This window comes from Cupressus sempervirens, chromosome 11 (assembly GCF_028749045.1).
Source record: "Cupressus sempervirens isolate cs-2001-9-10 chromosome 11, ASM2874904v1, whole genome shotgun sequence".
In the NCBI taxonomy this organism is placed as follows: domain Eukaryota; kingdom Viridiplantae; phylum Streptophyta; class Pinopsida; order Cupressales; family Cupressaceae; genus Cupressus; species Cupressus sempervirens.
In genome coordinates this window covers 351,141,417-351,153,676 of record NC_143128.1, presented here as the reverse complement: position 1 = coordinate 351,153,676, position 12,260 = coordinate 351,141,417, and the positions used below count along the sequence as shown (strand labels likewise).

The window sequence follows — 12,260 nt, the reverse complement described above, 5'->3', positions numbered from 1 at the left end:
TGGATTCCATCCTGCATGCCTGGGATCTGAGATCCATCTCCTTGAAGTTTCCTACTCGGTGCCAGGTTTGAAATTTGAACATGCACTTCCCGTTTGCTTCCCTACCCTCTTCCCTACTCTCTTCCCTGCCTGCTCCCCTTCATTGCATATCCCCTTCATCACATATTTATCCATGTAATGTTGTATGGGTCTGAGATTTTGTATTTCCCTTGTTCTATCTTTGCACATTGTATCCATTTTGTTTTTAATAGAGGAATTTGAGACCATAATTTGTTTTATTAGAACTCCTTTTTCAATAGTTCAAATCATTGCCCTCAAATTAAAATTTACAAAATTGGTAAATACTTTGATTATAATTTTAGTTGGGTTCTTTAGTAATGGGAATCAAATATAGCTCAAAATGCATTGTATAGTCCATGTAAAAATATATTTTTCTAGTTTATAGTGTCACTTGACTAATAGAGATGCTCATTCTAGCCCTGCCTATATCTAAGGCAAAAACATTTGATGTTGTGACCACCATCAAATAGAAATAGCATTAAACTTTGATGCTTCTATGTTTATGTATTCTTCTACTGCTGCACTACATGAAAATCACAACTACTCTCTTTTCTACACTCCCTACTAGGTCTCTCTATATGGGCATACTAACCTGTGCACTTAAAAAATGTCTTGCATAAGCTCATCTAGCCCAACTACCAGCCACCTCTCCTGTATGCATTTAAACAACTCATCTAGCTCAACTACCACCACCTCTCCCATGTGCATTTAAATAGTGTCTTGCATCGACTCATCCAACCCAACTAGCAACCATCTCGCAGGGACTAGTGTTGCACACAACCCTTGTTACATACTGAACACAAACAACTACTTAATATTGATAAATTTATAATCAACTCACTATGTATTCCAAAGTTTATAGGAATTTGTCTCTTCTAAGGTTTTTTTTTTTTTTTTTTTTTTAAATCAACAAAATTTACTTATTTAAACTAGACCAGTTCAACTTAATTCAGAAAAATGATTATTTGCTTCACATGAAAATATCAACCCAAAATAATAAACATATTAATAAATTGAAATAACTTTATTAACATCATAAAGTACATCATAGATGTATCAACCTTGTGGCTACTGAATGTTCAATACTATCAGCTTGTTTAAAAAAGTTTACATGATAGAAAACCTCTTAGTTACATGTTTGAATATGTGTTGAGAAAGGAAAAGCTCTTAAAGCTTGTGGTAGCTCACTACTTTCATGCTTGGAGGGCAGTGTGATAGCCTCAAAAGCCTCTACAAGTAGTTTTACCTTTCTTTCCCTGAAAAGAGACAATTTTTGGACTATGTTTGTGAGAGCATAATCCAACATCCACTCATGTGCTGCTCTTCTTTCCTCACTCTTCTGATGGCTCAAATCAACCTTCTCAGCTTCCGAATTTGGATTATCAAAAACATAGATAGATCCCTGCCTAGATTTTTGTTGACTGTCAATCTCTATATTTTTGCTACCATATCTAGAGCAAGAAGAATAAGACTCATCAAACTTGTTGCTATCAATCTTAGTAATTTCATTTTCTCATTTGCCATTAGCAACTTGATAGTCTCTGCGACAAACAAACAGTCTTGCATGGCCATCAGTATAGACTCCAGAAACCATTTTAGCCCCTATGCTTGCTGAAACATAGTGTTGTTCGGTATCCTATCTTTTTTTATCATGCATGTCTTGGTAGCTAACAGACTACTCTATGAGATGATAAGCATTAACATCAGAAATAGAGGCTATTGAGATGCACCCATCTTGTTCTTTGGCATCAGCTTTAAGGGATGACTTTGCTTTGCAAACACCATGCCCTGTTTCAACACAATGCCCTCTTTGAAGCACTGGTGTAATCATGTTGTTTTGAGCTCTCCTAGAAGGGGCATCCACACGATAAGCCACATTCAACACCTTACCGCACAAATCACTCTTATGGGTTTTGGGTCTCAACAACCAAGAAACCCTAGAGGGCTTCAAAACATCAATCTTCAGGGCAATTTTCTCAAGAAACCTAGAGGGCTTCAAGCCATTAATTGGCACTGTATTTCTCTCACTTGTTTTAGACCCCAACAAAGAACCATCTGGGGTTTGGGGTTTAGACAAGCTAGGGGCTTTGGAGGTTCAAAACATCAATTGTCAGGGCAGTTTTGTCAAGAAACTTACAGGACTTGAAACTAGACCCCAACAAAGGACTGTTCTTACTAGCATCTATAAATACAAGCCCTAGGGAAGAACATCTACCCTTTATAAGATGAGAAGGAGTAATTTGAGTTGAGGGTTTGAATTTTTCTTGAGCCCAGATGGATTAATTGGATGTTGGCCACTGGTAATGGGGCACCATTGTCATTCCCTTCATTTCAACAATGGTATTCTTTTTTTCAACTCTGTTTGAAAGCCTTCTCAGAGGTTTTGATTCCATCAAATCCTCACTTCAAATTTTAGACCATTGAATTACCTCTCTTCGCAGGCTTGGAAGACATTTATAAGAAATTAGAGTCTGAAAATCTAGCAGCTTTTCTTTTACCATTAGAATAAATTCTAAATTCATGCCGACCAAGCAATTGAATTGCAGGAAAGTTTTTGTAAATTGAGGATTTTTGCTTGATAGATTATGTTCTTATGATTCATCAAAGTCTCTATTTTCAAAGTTTAGATTATTGTAATAATACTATGTTCCCCGAGGATGCGTAGTCGGCCTAAAACTCGGCATTTCGGGGATAAGAATGTCCCGGGGATGGGCAGATAGGTATGGGACATTCCCCAACTATCCCCAAAAAGGGAAAATTACCAAGGGATGTCCCTGAAACTTGGGGATGGTTGGGATAAAAAAGGGGGATGGCTGGCTATCCTTGGTACGAAAAGGGGACACGCCTAAACGTCCCCCAACCATACCGGGTACGACCAGTCATCGCCAATTTTTTTTTGAATTTTTTTTTTTTTTTAAATTTAATTCAAAAAAATTAAAAAGTGAATATTAAAAAATAATTTTAAGGCTCCTTACTAGGTCACCGAGGTGGGCCCCACCCCTCCAAATCTGGTAGAGGCAGAATAGGAGCAGCATTCTGCTTCATTTTTCTATGTTATGTATTTTATGTTGACCATCAACATGATTATGATACATTGATGCTTAATACTTTATGGCAGCCCTCTAGCCTTTGGGCGTATAGCTTTAAGCATATTCAGATTTAGATTTTCAGATTTATCATATTTATCATTATGATATTGTTCACTAATATTGATATGCATTTTGACAATTGAGTATTGAAATTGGATATTATTTCCTAGATGGCATTCAAATGTTGTGTGTTATGGTTTTATATTGTTTAAATAACATGCATTGTGCTTAGTTTCATATGAATGACATGTATATTTGCAAATTTTAATGTATATTTTAAAATTTCCCTATATATATATATATACATATATATATATATATATACATATATATATATATACATATATATATATATACATATATATATATATACATATATATATATATACATATATATATATATATATACATATATATATATATACATATATATATATATATATATATATATATATATATATATATATATATATGTCCCCATTTGCCGTCCCCCCATATCCCCAAAATTGCAAAAAAAAATTGTTGTCCTGGAAACCCGTCCTGCCATCCCCGTACCAGAAACTCGAGGGAACATAGTAATAATACGTCTACACGGGCTTGAAAATCATCAAAAAAATAAAAATATTGTAATGCCTCTACACAAGCAAGAAAACCTTTACAAGATGTTCGAGGACTGACTCTGGAATTAGAAATGGCAGAAGTTAGAATGGTCCAAAAAGGCACTTTGAATCAGAGTAAGATGAAAGATTTGTTCAATACAAATTTTTTCATAGTAAACTTCATAATTTTGTTCAATGCAAATTTTCACAGAGTCCAGATTTCTAGTTAACAATCAACTTTTTTCGAGGGAATGTAGATTTGTTCACTGCTCTGTGATTTTTCTATTTAGATTTATTGACTGCAAATTTTACGTAGTCAAGGTTTCTAATTAACGATGAAGTTCGCAAAATTTCTTTCCCCTTTCCTATTTTTATCATTCATTTTTTTGGGCTTCATATCTCTAATTTCGCTGTAAAAATAAAACATTGAAAAGTGCGGCAAAGTGGCTTTAGATATTTAAACTCCTCTAAGAGAGTTTTTAATATGAATTCTGAATGGTGATGGTTCTTAAATCTTAAATTAATAAATTTTATATTGAATATAAATATTATTGAATTTGTAGTTTATTTTTTAAATGGAGGAATATTAGTTTTCTTTAGTGAAGAGTAAAGGATATAAGAATGTTCATTCTATTAATTTGTTTTTTTAAAACAAGCAAATAAATTAGTTGAAGTTAAAATATGAGTTTGAGTATTTTTTGTTGAGGTATAAGTATAGACAATGCTCTAAATATCAATTATGCATGTGCTAATTTTCCTTATGTTGTTATTATGTGCTTCAAAGGTCCTGCTTGTAAAGGGTGGGTTTTCTTGAATATTATTATTGAAATGTGAGTACCTATATGGATATCTATCTTCTTTCTTTTCTTTCTTTTTGACTAAATTTTATAATTATTAAATTATGCATGGGAGATAATATTATCAAATTCTTATAGATATATTAAATATTTTTACAAATGAGATATAATTGTTTTAATTTTTTTTACAAATTTAATAGAAATTTTTAGAATAGTTTATATTTTTATACAAGTTAAGAGAATTTGCAAAATTTATAAAATTACAGTTATTGATAAATATTATTTATAATTATCAATTGAATTTCTTTACTATTAATATGTAATGTATGATGCTATATTATTTATATATAAAAAGTTAATTTAGAATATTTTCAAAATAGACTAGAATTATAAATAATGTTGAATATATTTTACTGTGAATTTAAAAACCTACATAGTATATGAGAGGTTTTTGTTTCAACTTATAAAATCTTGTTAATAGGATAAATGTAGCTTAAAATTGACCAACCATCAACAAATGACAACTTAATGCACAATATAGACAAAACACCAAAAATACTAGTAGACATAAATGAAGCATATAGAACAAACAAGGGGAACTACAAGAGATTTTTTAGTGCATTGACTACCTCTTCCTCTAGAAGATCAAGATTTTGAATAAAATTTTTGACATCTTGAGGCTCACTCTTGACCATATTCAACATTCATCTTTAAATTTTCCCTTCTATGAGTATAAGGTCCCTTCTTATTGATAGAAATTGTCCAAATCCACAATATTAGGAGCTTAAAGCTTCTATCATTTCTTGATCAAGCATTAGATACTCTTACTACTATTGTGTGCTCACATTTGCACTCATATTGATAACATTTATGTAATGTCTCAATAGGGAAGCTAAGAGGAAACATTATTCTACTCGAAGAAAGATGTAATATTTATTTTAATAGAATGAGAAATCTTCTAATAGAAATGCACTATTAACTTGACATTATCTTATTGATTCACAAAGTAATATAATTGAATGCACAAGTAGCATTATATTTAATGGATGCAATAATGAAATTTCTCAAGAAATATCCTCTCAGGATTTCTTGGCATCAATACTAGAAGCAACAACTGAACGTATAACTACTAGTATTCATTCATATGTGATAAGATCCATTAGTTTCATTTTAAAACTTTGATATAGATGATACTAAGATACACCCTTATTCAACAATTATAACAATAAGCATTTAAGACATTCACTGTATCTTTCACTAACACACCCATTTCCTCTTAACCAATAACCTTATTCTAATAGATATAACTTTATTTTTCCTTGTTAGGAGTGTAATCTATTAGAAATGTAGAGAAGGCTAGGTGACTAAGACAAGGGGGTGAATCGGGAACCAATAAAGTTTTTACTTCAATTCACCAATTAATCCTTCATAAACTAATTTGATTTAATTGCATGTATGAAAGACTTAAAGCAATAAAAAATTTATAAAACTTGACATAATATTTGGTGACCCAAAAAACTTCATAATAGAAAGTAAAACTGGGGTGGGGATGATACCCACAAGCTTTAGTACTACAGTATAAAGTTGGCATGTTAAGGCTTATAATTAATCACTTCTAGTGATATTCCCTATTAGGAGCAATAAGGATTTTTAAGTCCACCTTTTAAAAGGATTTATACAATACATGAAGTATGTACTCTGTTAGGAGATTATGCATAAGACTGTTAAGTCCACATTGTTAGAAGATTTGACTAATGCACCTATTAGGATGAACCAGTAGTTGATCTCTGCTATGCAACTAGGTTTGCTGAATGAGATTCCTTTGATGTAAAATGATCACCTCAATGTGATGGATGAGACTCTACATTTTCGTATAATGCTTGTAGCCTTTAGTCAATCTTCAAACTCGCATGTTCTTCATAGTCCATACATTTCATTCATACTTGGATATGACAAGATATCTCATGCTTATACCAATCCAAATAATTACATTCGAAATTTGGCTACAATATTGCATTAAATATTTTCACCTAGTTAGTTTATTACTGACACTTATTTTTAGAAGTCCACTCAGGTGATATACTGATACTCGGCAACACATTGAACTCTACAATCTATGGCACTTAGTTTACATTGATGCTAGATCCACATTGATCACTTAAGAGTAGTTGTGAACTCGGTTAACACTGAAGACTTGGAAAACATTGAAGAGCTCCGTTGACACTTCAAAAACTTAGTTACTATTGCAGCTCGGTCAAAACTACTATCTACTCTACTTAGTTAACATGGCTAGCTACTACGCTCGGTTAACACTCCATGCTCAGTTGACACTGTCTTCAAAGTTGACTCAATGATGCTTGGTTACAATGTAACCAACCAAATGACTAAGTGTATTGGCACTGATTGACAAATAGTTTGGCCATAAGATCAACATAATCAAGAATAATATTCCATACAATTAGCCTTATTGTATATACTTAAAATTGGCTTAGTAAATTAATTAAATATTTATTATTTAATTAGTGGTCATTTCCTCTATTGGCTACATAAATTATTTTGTCTATTTAGTTAATTCACCTTGTCATCCATATTATATTTTTTTTTATGTCATCCATTTTATATATTGAGCATTCTTTGTTTTTCCGTCTTAGTCTTGCATCTGATTTCATAATCTCTAATATTTTGAAGCATATTGAAGAAGAAGTTGGTTCAAATATGAGATCTCACTAATCAACATACTCAAAACTAACAGGATAATAGAGGCAAGCTTCATTTGGTAGGTTAAAGGAAAGAAACACATTTTTATTTGGTTTCATTTACATTTCTTCATTGTGTATGTTAGATTGGGCATAATCTAGTTGTTTAGATTTAATTGAGTTAAACATAACATCTTTCATACATTTTTTACACCCATCATGGAATACAATCTCCAAAATCTAAAAGAGAAATTAAGTTGTCATGTGTGTAGTATTCTCCCGAGTCATTTCTATGCATTTGTGTTGTAGAGATTCACATTTGTCCATAATATTTGTTCATCTTATCAGCAAGAACTTTTAGATTTGATTGTTTCTAGATTTTTTACATTGATGTTATGAATCTGATGCAGGATATGTAGGAAGAAGGAACTAATTCTAGTCTCCTAACACCTTGCCAAGAATACGCACGAAAGCAATCATAGATCTAGCAGCAAGGAACTAAATTTATACATGAATAGATATTGATTGATTTGACAAGTCGCATGATAAAATATATATTACAAGTTGTAAGGCCTTCCTGGTTATGGCTAGTACAAAGAAAGACCACAAGTTGGCTTGTTAGGAAAATAATTACAAAATAGGTCCTACCTTGGAAGAGAAAAAAAAAAAAGAACTTACAAATGATCAAAAGAGAAATTGTACTCTTATGGAAAAGATGTTCCCCAACCCTACAAGATGTCACATCATCATAGGAAATTGCACTAAAAGAAAATCCATGCTATGTTTAATGAACCAAGTAGAGAAAAGTGAGTGTAGAAAGAGGGACAAATTTCCACATACAAAGAACATTAACTTCCATGCATTTAGAGTAAGGATCAACAATGGGTCTACATTAAGATGCCAACCACACACAATTTGAGACCATAAGAAGCAATGGCTACACCATGAACAACAACTAGTACATAAAATAAAGAAATATTTTTTGTTAATGCAAGATTTCCCATTGACCCAAGATTCTCCTACATCAAACACTTGAGGTAAATAAAGACTAATGACCACATCAAGAAACCCTAATGCTCTAACCTGAATCATAAAGATCCAACTTAGCTTGTGTTATCCATGAATTGTCTTCAACTGGTTTATCCTTCCACTAAACAAGGTACTCCATATAATCTTTTCCTCTAGTGCTCTTACTTACTTTGGTATCCAAAACCGTTTCAATACTTTTAGTCTTCCTCTTGGGATAATCTAGGCTATCTTTTAATTGTACATCTAATTCGAAATACTCAAAGATATCTGCAATATTGAATATTGGTAAAATATTCATGTCCTATGATAATTCAACTTTAAAAGAATTTCCATTGTCAAATTTCTTCAAGATCTTATAAGGACCAAACTTCTTTATCTTCATCTTACTATAGGTAACAATTGGAAATATATTCTTCTTCAAGTGAATCATAACTTCATCTCCAAAAACAAAATATTTGTGTCTTCTTCCTTTACCTACTTTTTGTTTATAGTCTTGATTACTACTTTTAGATTCTTCTTTGCTTATTCATGCAAAGTCTTCATGACATTCACAAATTCCTCTGCTTCAACACTCCTCTTCATTTTAGTACTCAAATCCCTCAACTCAGTAGTTTCTTTAGGATGCATTCCATTTACCATCTCAAAATGTGTCTTCTTAGTACTCCTATTTATAGAATTATTTATAAGAATTTTTTTTTTTTTGCTGAAATCAAGTCCCAATTAGTATGCTTATTTCAACCCAAACATCTCAGCAAGTTACTCAAACTCCTATTCACAACTTTAGTTTGTCCATCTTTTCATGTATGAAATGTAGAACTAAACTTAAGCTCAATATCAAGTGATCTCCAAAAGTAAACAATAAACTTAGTATCCCTATCTAAAATAATAGTATTTGGTAACCCATACAATCTTACCACTTCATTAAAGAAAAACTCAGCCACATGAATTGCTTTATATGTCTTCTTACAAGGTATGAAATGAGGCATTTTGGAAAATTTGTCAACCACTACCATAATAGAATCACTATCTCTCTGAGTTCTAGGTAAGCCAAGAACAAAGTCCATACTTATTTCTTCCCAAGGCTTATTTGGAACACAGAATAATGAATACAAACCCAAATTCTAATTAGTTCTCTTTTTTGTTTGACAAGTTCTACAAGTCTTAACCATATTTTAAACATCTTTGTGTGTATGAGGTCAGTAGTATATATCAGAGATCATCTTCTTTATTTTTTCTATTCTAAAATGTCCATCAAGTCCATAACTATGTTTCTTCTTCATGATGCTATCCCTCATAGATCCTCTAGGTATGCACAATTGAATCTCCTTAAACACCATGTCTTCCTAAATGAAATAATTAGTCCACTTATCTTGTTTAGTATCATTTGTTTCTTACAATGCTTCTAAGGTTCTACAAAATCAAGATCAATTTCATACAAGTGTTTCAAATTATCAAAGCCAAGTGCCTCAACTCTCATTTCTATCAACAAAATTCTTCTTCTACTCAAACCGTTAACTAATATTTTTAACTTTCTACTTCTATGTTTTAAAAAAAAACAAAAGTTTTGAAAATACTCTACCCAATTCACGTATCTCTAATTCAACTTATTTTGACCTCCCAAATACTATAAAGCTTTATGATTAGTGTAAACACAAAATCCTTAGGCATCAAATAATGTCTCCATTTCTTCAAAGTTTGAACAATAACATAGAATTCTTGATTATAAACCAAAAACCTTTTCTTAGCATCACTCAACTTCTCATTAAAGAAAGCTATAGGTCTCCCTTATTGACTAAAAAAATATGCAATGAAACTTCCACTAACATCACAATCAACATGAAAACCCTTAGTGAAATAAGGCAAATAAAGTGTACATAATTTTTCCACCTTTTGTTTTAATGTTTCAAAACTCCTATGTTCCCCATACATCCATTTGAAATCCTTTTTGTCCCCTTTTATAGTCTTTTTCATGGCATTACATATTGAACTAAATTTTTTGATGAACTTCAATAGAAACTTGCCAAGCCATGAAATGATTTAACTTCCCTAACATGGGTTCCAATCATGTGATCTTTTGATAGACTACTGAGTGACACTCTACAAACATAAGATCCATTGTATGAAGTTTCACATAAGGGGCATACAGATTTCTAAAATCTCATACAAAATTTCACATAATAGGACTCAAAAGCATGAAAAGTCTTAAAAAGGAAGTTGAAACATGTTTAATTTTTGACCACTTAGGTTGTAGGGTAGTCTTGTGGCCATTTATGCAATCAAATAATCTTAGAATGATGCTCATACATTGGGACCTAAATATATTCTCTTTAAAGGCTCTAAACTCACAAAATGACGAATAACAAATTATTTTAAAATGACCCTTTTGGACTCCTTATATAACATTTTGAGGTATTTTTTCAAAGTCTCACTTTTTGCACGAATTGAACCCTAACCTAATTTTAATGTCTTGGATCCATTTTCAAGATCAAAATAGAAATCCAGATTCATCTTTATCATCTTTATCATGATTTAAATTTTCTTTCTTCTCTACTTAATTAGTTGACCCTTTCAAGGAAAATCTTCACATATTTTTAGGCAAAGATCCTTTCATCAATTCTTCGTAATCTCTAGCTCTTCACCATTTTATCACTTTTATTCTTTCATTTGACCTAATTCTAATATTTTATCATCTTGGTAAAACTAGGGCACATTCTCAACACTTGGTGGTCAAACTTGGTTCAATGATTTATGTACCTCTTATCCATCATCATGGACCTTCTCCTTGCTCAATTTGATCAAATTTTCTTTATTTTTGCACATCCCCTACATCATTTTGATTTTGATCATGAGGGAACATGAATATCATATCTTTCAATGATGTAAGTTAATTATGCTATATCTATTTTCTTTCTTCATGGCTTAGGGAAGATACTTGATCTAATCTATTCACTCTTGGGCATATTAGTTCTCACCGCATCATATCAATTTGGATATTGATTTATCTATAAATCCTTATTTCAGTGTTTAGTGTTTGCTTCAAAATATGCATTATAATTATATTGCTAACTTCCTGACCTTTGCTCACTACTAGTTTAGGGTTAATTATCTCCCTACACTTTGTTCACTACTAGTTTGAAGTCAAATCTCTCAATTACTTTGACATCATCATTATTTGACCTAATGTGTTTCTAGATTTCTTACAAATTAGTCAAAGAGGGCAAAATGTAATCACCCAAAAATGCTCTAGTAAGCTATAAGCTCTCTTTTCAGCTTTTTTAATTTGTATGCTAGATTACATCTTATGCTTTGTCAAGTTTGCATAACTTATTAATCATTTATCATTGATCAAATCATCATTTAATCATTTATTTAAATATATCCTATGGTTTTATCATGCTATGTTAAGTCTTTATTTAATTAAAGCGACATGCTCCCATTTGGTTAAATAAAATCCCATTTATCCTTTGTGTGCACATGAAAAAGGAATTTCCTAATTTAAAAATAAGAGAAAAAAACTTTTGTCTACAAATTAAATGTGCACTTTCCAAGGTGAATGGAATCTCTTTTGCCTCTTAATCTAGTCTACTAATTCTTTTCGCTCTTAAACATAACCATTGATTTTGCCTCTTGATAATGTTGTGCACAAAGTCAAAATGAGAATCATTCTCCACCATTTATTTTTCCTTTTTATCTCCAACCATCAATTTCTCTTTAAAAGGAGGCTCTATCCTCTCCTTCTTCATCTTTTGATTTCATGCTATTGTTATGTTGTTGCACTTTTATTTGAGCACTTGAGCACTCTTATTTACATTTTCATTTAGCTTACTTGCATATTATCTTAGTATTTCTTTTACTACATTTTAGCTTAAATCACAAATCTTAATTACGGAATAGTAATCTTGATCATTTTTAGATACTTTCTTTGTACTTGCATTGCATCATATTTTAGTTCTTGCATCATCATCTTAGTTTCATTTGCATTCTCACTTG

The 12,260-nt window shown here is 31.5% G+C and overlaps 1 pseudogene; it reads left to right on the top strand.

Annotated features, from left to right (window-relative positions):
* The first annotated feature begins 2,757 nt into the window (after nucleotides 1-2,757).
* Nucleotides 2,758-12,260, top strand: part of LOC149529525 (T-complex protein 1 subunit delta pseudogene) — a 32,903-nt pseudogene continuing 23,400 nt past the window's right edge.